General features: G+C 60.5%; 2 non-coding genes across 2 annotated transcripts in view; both read right to left on the bottom strand.

The window, feature by feature from the left end:
* The window catches only part of LOC132946001 (large subunit ribosomal RNA), a 4,195-nt gene extending 2,044 nt beyond the window's left edge, over positions 1-2,151 (bottom strand). Inside the window, exon 1 of the ribosomal RNA XR_009664636.1 lies at positions 1-2,151. This exon is cut by the window's left edge and continues 2,044 nt beyond it. This is a non-coding gene — a ribosomal RNA (large subunit ribosomal RNA).
* Positions 2,152-2,521: 370 nt separating this feature from the next.
* On the bottom strand, positions 2,522-2,679 carry LOC132945990 (5.8S ribosomal RNA). Its single transcript, XR_009664626.1, has one exon. It is a non-coding gene; the product is annotated as a 5.8S ribosomal RNA (ribosomal RNA).
* Between the last annotated feature and the right edge of the window lie 7,321 nt (positions 2,680-10,000).

Genomic DNA, 10,000 nt, shown 5'->3' with positions numbered 1-10,000 from the left:
ACCGACGCGAAGACTCCGCGTGGCCCTCTCTCGAATTTTCAAGGTCCGCGTGGGGATCACGGACACCGCCGCAACGAGCGGTGCTCTTCGCGCTCGCGTCCCTATCGCCCGGCTAGAGGATTCCAGGGACGTACAACGCTCACAGAGAAAAGAGAACTCTACCCAGATCCCCCGGCGGCTTCTTCGAGTTCATTCTGGTTACCCAGACGAGACAAAAGAGCCCCGAACACTAGGGAGCGGTTCCGCGTCGGGTTCCGGAATACGAACCGGATTCCCTCTCGCCCCAAGGGCGATTCGAAAACGCCTTCGCCCGTGGTACGAGGATCTCTCCCCGGGCTTAGGATCGACTGACTCTTGGACAACGGCTGTTCACAAGAAACCCTTCTCCACGGCAGCCCCCGAGGGCCCCTCTCGAGTATTTGCTACTACCTACCAAGATCTGCACCGACGGCGGCTCCAGGCGGTCTCGCGACCTGCCCTTCGACGCACACCGCCGCGCCATCCTACTCGTCGAGGCTTGCCGGGACCGACCGCCGCGAGCGACGACCGGCCCCACTATGCCGTCGACGGCCGAGTATAGGCACGACGCTCCAGCGCCATCCATTTTCAGAGCTAGTTGCTTCGGCAGGTGAGTTGTTACACACTCCTTAGCGGATTCCGACTTCCATGGCCACCGTCCTGCTGTCATCAGCAACCAACGCCTTTCATGGTCTCTGAATACGCGTCGATTTCGGCGCCTTAACTCGGCGTTCGGTTCATCCCGCAGCGCCAGTTCTGCTTACCAAAAATGGCCCACTAAGCGCCTAGGGTTCCGTCGCCGGCTTCGCACGCGGTTCACGCGGTGTACCAGGTAAAGCCGGCGATCTCACCCATTTATAGTTTGAGAATAGGTTGAGGTCGTTTCGGCCCCAATGTCCTCTAATCATTCGCTTTACCGTATGAGACATCCTCCGTGTTACGAGCGTGTTGTTACCGCGCCGTACAGCGCGGAGTCCCACCGGCGTCCGTACGCCCGCGAACGGGCGGGACACATCGGCGCCAGCTATCCTGAGGGAAACTTCGGATGGAACCAGCTACTAGATGGTTCGATTAGTCTTTCGCCCCTATACCCAGCTCAGACGATCGATTTGCACGTCAGAATCGCTGCGGACCTCCATCAGGGTTTCCCCTGACTTCATCCTGGCCAGGCATAGTTCACCATCTTTCGGGTACCAACGTGTGCGCTAAGGGTGCGCCCTCGGACGGCCGAAGCCGACCTGGCGAAGACGCCCCCGGACTGCGGACCAGCGCGACTTTGAACGCCGGTGGGTTCGGTCGCTAGGCCATCGTCCGCACCGTAAACGGTTCACTTTCATTGCGCCAAACGTGGTTTTTCGTAAGATCACCGTTGACTCGCGCACACGTTAGACTCCTTGGTCCGTGTTTCAAGACGGGTCGGAAAGTAGCCCGAAATCGTCGCCGACCGACGGGACCCCGCCTGCGACGGGGCCGCGTCGACGGTTCTTGCCGTCGGGCGAGCCGACCAGGAGCACCGGGGTTCGGCGCGAACGGTCACGCCGAAACGCAACCGCCGCGACGAACGCCACCCAAGCCCTTCGGCCGGCGCCCAACGGGTCGCGACGTCCGCTAACCGAGCGAAAGATCCGGCCGGCGGTTAGACCGACCGTGAATTCGCCCGGCGGGGACTCGCGGGCTCTGTCCGTTTACACCCGAACAGTTTCACGTTCTTATGAACTCTCTCTTCAAAGTTCTTTTCAACTTTCCCTCACGGTACTTGTAAACTATCGGTCTCGTGGCCGTATTTAGCCTTAGATGGAGTTTACCACCAACTTCGGGCTGCACTCTCAAGCAACCCGACTCGAAGGCGCGGTCCGATCCCGGAACGCTGTGACGGCCTCTACTGGCCTGGCACCATCTGCGGGCCATGGCCCCGTTCAAGGGAGACTTGGACCGTCACGTGCGCCCCGGCAACGAGGCCGGCCCGTACGCCACAACTCCCATAGGTGCCGCGACACAAAAGTGCGCGGCGGGATTCGGCGATGGGCTTTTCCCTGTTCGCTCGCCGCTACTAAGGGAATCACGGTTGTTTTCTTTTCCTCCGCTTATTAATATGCTTAAATCCGGCGGGTAGTCCCGCCTGATCTGAGGTCGGAACGTATCGGTTTTTTTTTTTTTTAAATTACACGGCAGCCTGCGGTCCGCGCTCCGCCCGTACGGTGACCGTCCGCGTCCGCGTCTCGGAAGCCGGAGAGGTCCGTGGACTCTCAGCCGACCCGGCCGCGCTCTCGCGCGGCGGGCGGACGGGGACGTGCCGTTTGACGACGCGAGAACCCGTGACTGTTTGCCGTCACAACTTGGGCGGACGACCGGAGGCGGCCGCGCGAGCGCGGTTTTCCACGGTCGAACCGCCAATCTCGCACCACCGGAGCGGCCGACGGGCGGGCGGACAGTCCCCGGGAGGACTGCCGCCGCCGTCGGACGCCTGCCGGCGGCGCATCGGTCTGGCCGAGTATCCGGTATACGACCCTCAGACAGGCGTGGCCCGGGACCCGCGGGTCACCGAGGCCGCAATGTGCGTTCGACTGGTCGATGTTCGTATAACCTGCGGATTACACGACGACGCGCAGATAGCTGCGGTCTTCATCGATCCACGAGCCAAGTGATCCGCTGTTCGGGGTCGGGTGTTTTTTTTTGTCGACGAAACTTCTACCGGCCACGCGCCGTGCGCGGACGCACGGCGGGGCCCGTATGGTCTTTCGACGTTAACCATCTTTCGGTCGACGCTCGGTCGGGGGTCGCGGCGCGCGGGCGGTCGGCGAGCTAGTCGCGAGCGCACGCGGCCACGGGGTCGGATTAGGCGCGCGCGAGACCGGCAAGTGCTGCCGGTACCGCGGGCCCGTCTCTAATGATCCTTCCGCAGGTTCACCTACGGAAACCTTGTTACGACTTTTACTTCCTCTAAACGGCCGATTTCGGTCATCTTCGCGATCGCGCGACGACCCAGCCCCCGAGGGGGCCGAATAACGCGCGTCCACTCCGAAGACCTCAATGCGACCGTTCAATCGGTAGTAGCGACGGGCGGTGTGTACAAAGGGCAGGGACGTAATCAACGCGAGCTGATGACTCGCGCTTACTGGGAATTCCTCGTTCACGTGGAAAAATTGCAAGCCACGATCCCTAAGCACGAAGGAGGTTCAGCGGGTTACCCGGAAGCCTGTCGGCCCAGGAATGTTAACACACGCTGATTCCTTCAGTGTAGCGCGCGTGCGGCCCAGAACATCTAAGGGCATCACAGACCTGTTATCGCTCAGTCTCGTGCGGCTATTTTCGTCCGCCGCCTGTCCCTCTAAGAAGAGTTTAAGCTCCTGGGAGCCGGCGGTAGCCCTAGTAACGTATCGTGATCCGCCGGCGACGGCCGCGAACACGGCGCGCTTCACCACGGAGCCCGACGCACGACGGACGCGCGCCGACCGGAGGTTGCCCCCCGGCCGACACACGCCCGCCGCACGCCGGGACGCGGATGGCGCGGCCGCGCTCGACGACCGCCGTGGACGACGGGCGAACGCGTTCGGGGATACCGGGCCGAGCCGACGGGTACGCGAACACGGACGGCCGAAACCGCCCGCGCCGCGCACACGCCGACCCGGGGTTACCCGCCTAGTTAGCAGGACAGAGTCTCGTTCGTTATCGGAATTAACCAGACAGATCGCTCCACCAACTAAGAACGGCCATGCACCACCACCCACCGAATCAAGAAAGAGCTCTCAATCTGTCAATCTTTCCGGTGTCCGGGCCTGGTGAGGTTTCCCGTGTTGAGTCAAATTAAGCCGCAGGCTCCACTCCTGGTGGTGCCCTTCCGTCAATTCCTTTAAGTTTCAACTTTGCAATCATACTTCCCCCGGAACCGAAAAGCTTCGGTTTCCCGGAAGCTGCCCGCCGGGTCGTTAATGAAACGCCGGCGGATCGCTAGCTGGCATCGTTTACAGTTAGAACTAGGGCGGTATCTGATCGCCTTCGAACCTCTAACTTTCGTTCTTGATCATACGAGAACGTACTTGGCAAATGCTTTCGCGTCAGTTCGTCTCGAGACGATCCAAGAATTTCACCTCTAACGTCTCGGTACGAATGCCCCCGCCCGTCTCTGTTGATCATTACCTCCGGTCCCGAAAACCGGCCCGGCGGGACGCGCGGGCGACTGGCGCCCGCGGCCCGGCGGCCCGCGCACGGAAACGCCCCGGAGGGCGATTTCGCGCGCCCGCGAAGGGCGGAGATGCGCGGGACCGAGGTCTTGTTCCATTATTCCATGCGACCAGTATTCAGGGCCTTTTGACGAGACGGCCGTGAAGCCGCCCCGCCAGATTTGAGCCTGCTTTGAGCACTCTAATTTGTTCAAAGTAAACGTGTCGGCCCGCCGACGGCAATCGGTGAAGATCACCGCGCAGCAAGATTGGAGTAGGCGGCCGCCGTCGTCGAACCCCGACGGCCGCGCGACGCGTGGCCGCGCGGCGCGCCGGAAGCCCGAGACACGTGTCCGCCTGCCGACAATACGTCCGGCCGACGTGCCGGTAACTAACACCCCGAGACGGCTGACGAGCGCGACGACGACCGCGCCGACGGGACACGTGGTCCCGCGACACGGCCGGCCGCGACACGACGGACCGCCAGGGTGGTCCGGCACCGCCCAGACACAGATCCGACTACGAGCTTTTTAACCGCAACAACTTTAATATACGCTATTGGAGCTGGAATTACCGCGGCTGCTGGCACCAGACTTGCCCTCCAATTGATCCTCGTTTAAAGGTTTTAAAGTGTTCTCATTCCGATTACGGGGCCTCGGATGAGTCCCGTATCGTTATTTTTCGTCACTACCTCCCCGTTCCGGGAGTGGGTAATTTGCGCGCCTGCTGCCTTCCTTGGATGTGGTAGCCGTTTCTCAGGCTCCCTCTCCGGAATCGAACCCTGATTCCCCGTTACCCGTTACCACCACGGTAGGCATGGAACCTACCGTCGACAGTTGATAAGGCAGACATTTGAAAGATGCGTCGCCGGTACGGAGACCGTGCGATCAGCTCGAAGTTATTCAGAGTCACCAGGTCTTTGCGCGGGCCGCGATCGGGACGCGCACGAAGCGCGCCGCGACGGGCCGGTTTTGATCTAATAAAAGCGTTCCTCCCGCGAGCGACGCCCGAGGGCGCCGCGACGGTCGGAACTCTGTCGGCATGTATTAGCTCTAGAATTACCACAGTTATCCAAGTAACTTGGGTACGATCTAAGGAACCACAACTGATTTAATGAGCCTTTCGCGGTTTCACCTTAATGCGGCTTGCACTGAGACATGCATGGCTTAATCTTTGAGACAAGCATATGACTACTGGCAGGATCAACCAGGGATCTCGGTTTTACAACAACTGCGTCCCGTGACGGATCCCCGCGGCGACGCCGACCAAGGGGCGACGACGACGCGGACACTCGTCTCGGGACGCGTGCGTCCGAGCGCCGGTCCGCCCGTGGGCAAGCCGACGCCGAGGAAGGTCGAAACGACCGTGACCGGTATACGGTCACGGCGCACGACCGACCGCGGTTCGAGTGGGATACGTGCGCGGACGGGCGCCCGTAAACCGCGCGCTTCGGTCGACGCGAGCGCCGCACTGAGCACCCGCAGAACGCGGGGCGACTGCGGCGGCGGTCGCGTGCGGAAGACCGAACACACGCGGAGAGCGAGCGCTCGCCCGACGCGACGTGACCCGTGCGTTGACGAGAGTCGGGGTTAGCGCGTACGCCGTCCGTTTTCAGCGGACGGAGAATTACCGCGCTAGCGCCTCTCGCCAGGTTTATAACGGCCCCCAGCCGAGATCGTGGGGGAAGCCGGGACGCGACGCGAAGTCCGTCGTCCCGGGGCTTCGCCCCGGCGACCGCCGGGCACGGCGACGATGGCCGGCCGCGGCGGGAATGTTTTGGCGTCGAGAGCTCGTAACTTGCGGAACGGTAACGGGAGTCGTCATCGATTTTTGAAAAAAACGATTTGCGCGTCGGAGGCCCACCGGAAGGCGGGCCTGCGACGCCGGTTGAGTTTTGCCACTCGGCGTGCGAGATGGGTCGGTCGCCGAAACTTGGACGGATACCATCGAAGGGCACCGGATTGCTGACCATTCCGAAGACTGGGGCAGACCGGTGCGCGGCGATGGACGCGTCGGCTTCGGCGTCGCCCGTGGCTTTGCTGTCGTACGTGATTGGCGATCGGACGCCGGCGGAACGCCGACGACCGAGTCGCTCACAAATTTACAAAATCTCGAGTTTCACAATGTGCGACGGGGGTGTTCACGCGTAGTGGTACACCCGGGTCGAAGGAACTTCGCCATCACCGTGCGTAGCGGTTAGGCGAGAATCGAAAATCCGTCAATCACCGTGCGTAGCGGTTAGGCGAAAATCACAAAATCCGTGCGTAGCGGTACGGCCGCGGATAAAGGATTACCGATTTAATTGTCGCGGACACCGGTGTCCTATAGTACTCGGAACGTACGACGTGAACACGTCTCGGGTACGTCGAGATCGAACCAACGGTTAACGAGTTATTGCACACGGAAAAACTACGTTCGAAAAGTTGAATTCGAAATCGTGTCGACGGACATCGCCGGGGCTGCCGTCATGTGCACCACCCCGGCACCGACGAATAACCGAGGACGTCGAGTGAAAAAAAAAAATCGAATTTTCACACACGGTGGTCCGTGCGACGGGACGGTACGGCGGGCGCGCAGCTCGGCGACGGTAATCACCCCTGTAACGTCGCGGTCAGCGCAGAAATTCTACGCGGTAAAGGTTTTCGGCAAAGGGGGATATCCCTGGACAACGACTCTGCGGTCTGCCCGTGATGAACGGTACGGTCGATGTCACCGGCAAACCGTGAAAACGGTTGACCGAGACCCCGCCGTCGGAATACAGTCAATCACAGTGCGTAGCGGTTAAGCGAAAATCAAATATCGGTCTATCTCCGTGCGTAGCGGTACGGCCGCGGATAAAGGATTACCGATTTAAATGTCGCGGACACCGGTGTCCTATAGTACTCGGAACGTACGACGTGAACACGTCTCGGGTACGTCGAGATCGAACCAACGGTTAACGAGTTATTGCACACGGAAAAACTACGTTCGAAAAGTTGAATTCGAAATCGTGTCGACGGACATCGCCGGGGCTGCCGTCATGTGCACCACCCCGGGACCGCCGAATAACCGCGAACGTCGAGTGAAAAAAAAAAAATCGAATTTTCACACGCGGTGGTTCGGATCCGGTCACGGGGACGCCGCCGCGCACCAAGGGCGACTCCGCGCCTCGCCCGTCGATGAAAAATATTTCCGCGTACGGCACTCCGAGTCCGCGGGACGTAATAATTCTTTACGTTAGTCCACCTCGCACCCGTCGAACGCCGACCAGACAAAAATCGGCAATCGATGAAGGGCACAGTGTCCACGGATCCGGTCACGGGGACGCCGCCGCGCACCAAGGGCGACTCCGCGCCTCGCCCGTCGATGAAAAATATTTCCGCGTACGGCACTCCGAGTCCGCGGGACGTGCTCGCCGAATGCCCGCACCGAATAATACCGGTAAACCACATCCACTTGCCGTATTAATATTTTACGTTAGTCCACCTCGCACCCGTCGAACGCCGACCAGACAAAAATCGGCAATCGATGAAGGGCACAGTGTCCACGGATCCGGTCACGGGGACGCCGCCGCGCACCAAGGGCGACTCCGCGCCTCGCCCGTCGAAGAAAAATTTTTCCGCGTTCGGCACACCGAGTCCGCGGGACGTAATAATTCTTTACGTTAGTCCACCTCGCACCCGTCGAACGCCGACCAGACAAAAATCGGCAATCGATGAAGGGCACAGTGTCCACGGATCCGGTCACGGGGACGCCGCCGCGCACCAAGGGCGACTCCGCGCCTCGCCCGTCGATGAAAAATATTTCCGCGTACGGCACTCCGAGTCCGCGGGACGTAATAATTCTTTACGTTAGTCCACCTCGCACCCGTCGAACGCCGACCAGACAAAAATCGGCAATCGATGAAGGGCACAGTGTCCACGGATCCGGTCACGGGGACGCCGCCGCGCACCAAGGGCGACTCCGCGCCTCGCCCGTCGATGAAAAATATTTCCGCGTACGGCACTCCGAGTCCGCGGGACGTGCTCGCCGAATGCCCGCACCGAATAATACCGGTAAACCACATCCACTTGCCGTATTAATATTTTACGTTAGTCCACCTCGCACCCGTCGAACGCCGACCAGACAAAAATCGGCAATCGATGAAGGGCACAGTGTCCACGGATCCGGTCACGGGGACGCCGCCGCGCACCAAGGGCGACTCCGCGCCTCGCCCGTCGATGAAAAATTTTTCCGCGTTCGGCACACCGAGTCCGCGGGACGTAATAATTCTTTACGTTAGTCCACCTCGCACCCGTCGAACGCCGACCAGACAAAAATCGGCAATCGATGAAGGGCACAGTGTCCACGGATCCGGTCACGGGGACGCCGCCGCGCACCAAGGGCGACTCCGCGCCTCGCCCGTCGATGAAAAATATTTCCGCGTACGGCACTCCGAGTCCGCGGGACGTAATAATTCTTTACGTTAGTCCACCTCGCACCCGTCGAACGCCGACCAGACAAAAATCGGCAATCGATGAAGGGCACAGTGTCCACGGATCCGGTCACGGGGACGCCGCCGCGCACCAAGGGCGACTCCGCGCCTCGCCCGTCGATGAAAAATATTTCCGCGTACGGCACTCCGAGTCCGCGGGACGTGCTCGCCGAATGCCCGCACCGAATAATACCGGTAAACCACATCCACTTGCCGTATTAATATTTTACGTTAGTCCACCTCGCACCCGTCGAACGCCGACCAGACAAAAATCGGCAATCGATGAAGGGCACAGTGTCCACGGATCCGGTCACGGGGACGCCGCCGCGCACCAAGGGCGACTCCGCGCCTCGCCCGTCGAAGAAAAATTTTTCCGCGTTCGGCACACCGAGTCCGCGGGACGTAATAATTCTTTACGTTAGTCCACCTCGCACCCGTCGAACGCCGACCAGACAAAAATCGGCAATCGATGAAGGGCACAGTGTCCACGGATCCGGTCACGGGGACGCCGCCGCGCACCAAGGGCGACTCCGCGCCTCGCCCGTCGATGAAAAATATTTCCGCGTACGGCACTCCGAGTCCGCGGGACGTAATAATTCTTTACGTTAGTCCACCTCGCACCCGTCGAACGCCGACCAGACAAAAATCGGCAATCGATGAAGGGCACAGTGTCCACGGATCCGGTCACGGGGACGCCGCCGCGCACCAAGGGCGACTCCGCGCCTCGCCCGTCGATGAAAAATATTTCCGCGTACGGCACTCCGAGTCCGCGGGACGTGCTCGCCGAATGCCCGCACCGAATAATACCGGTAAACCACATCCACTTGCCGTATTAATATTTTACGTTAGTCCACCTCGCACCCGTCGAACGCCGACCAGACAAAAATCGGCAATCGATGAAGGGCACAGTGTCCACGGATCCGGTCACGGGGACGCCGCCGCGCACCAAGGGCGACTCCGCGCCTCGCCCGTCGATGAAAAATATTTCCGCGTACGGCACTCCGAGTCCGCGGGACGTGCTCGCCGAATGCCCGCACCGAATAATACCGGTAAACCACATCCACTTGCCGTATTAATATTTTACGTTAGTCCACCTCGCACCCGTCGAACGCCGACCAGACAAAAATCGGCAATCGATGAAGGGCACAGTGTCCACGGATCCGGTCACGGGGACGCCGCCGCGCACCAAGGGCGACTCCGCGCCTCGCCCGTCGAGGAAAAATATTTCCGCGTACGGCACTCCGAGTCCGCGGGACGTGCTCGCCGAATGCCCGCACCGAATAATACCGGTAAACCATATCCACTTGCTGTAATAACTTTTTCCATCAACCGAACAATCTTCGGCCAAATCACACGTGCTAGCGCGTAG

The sequence above is a fragment of the Metopolophium dirhodum genome, chromosome 5 (assembly GCF_019925205.1).
Source record: "Metopolophium dirhodum isolate CAU chromosome 5, ASM1992520v1, whole genome shotgun sequence".
In the NCBI taxonomy this organism is placed as follows: Eukaryota; Metazoa; Arthropoda; class Insecta; order Hemiptera; family Aphididae; genus Metopolophium; species Metopolophium dirhodum.
This window is presented reverse-complemented; position numbering and strand designations above follow the sequence as displayed.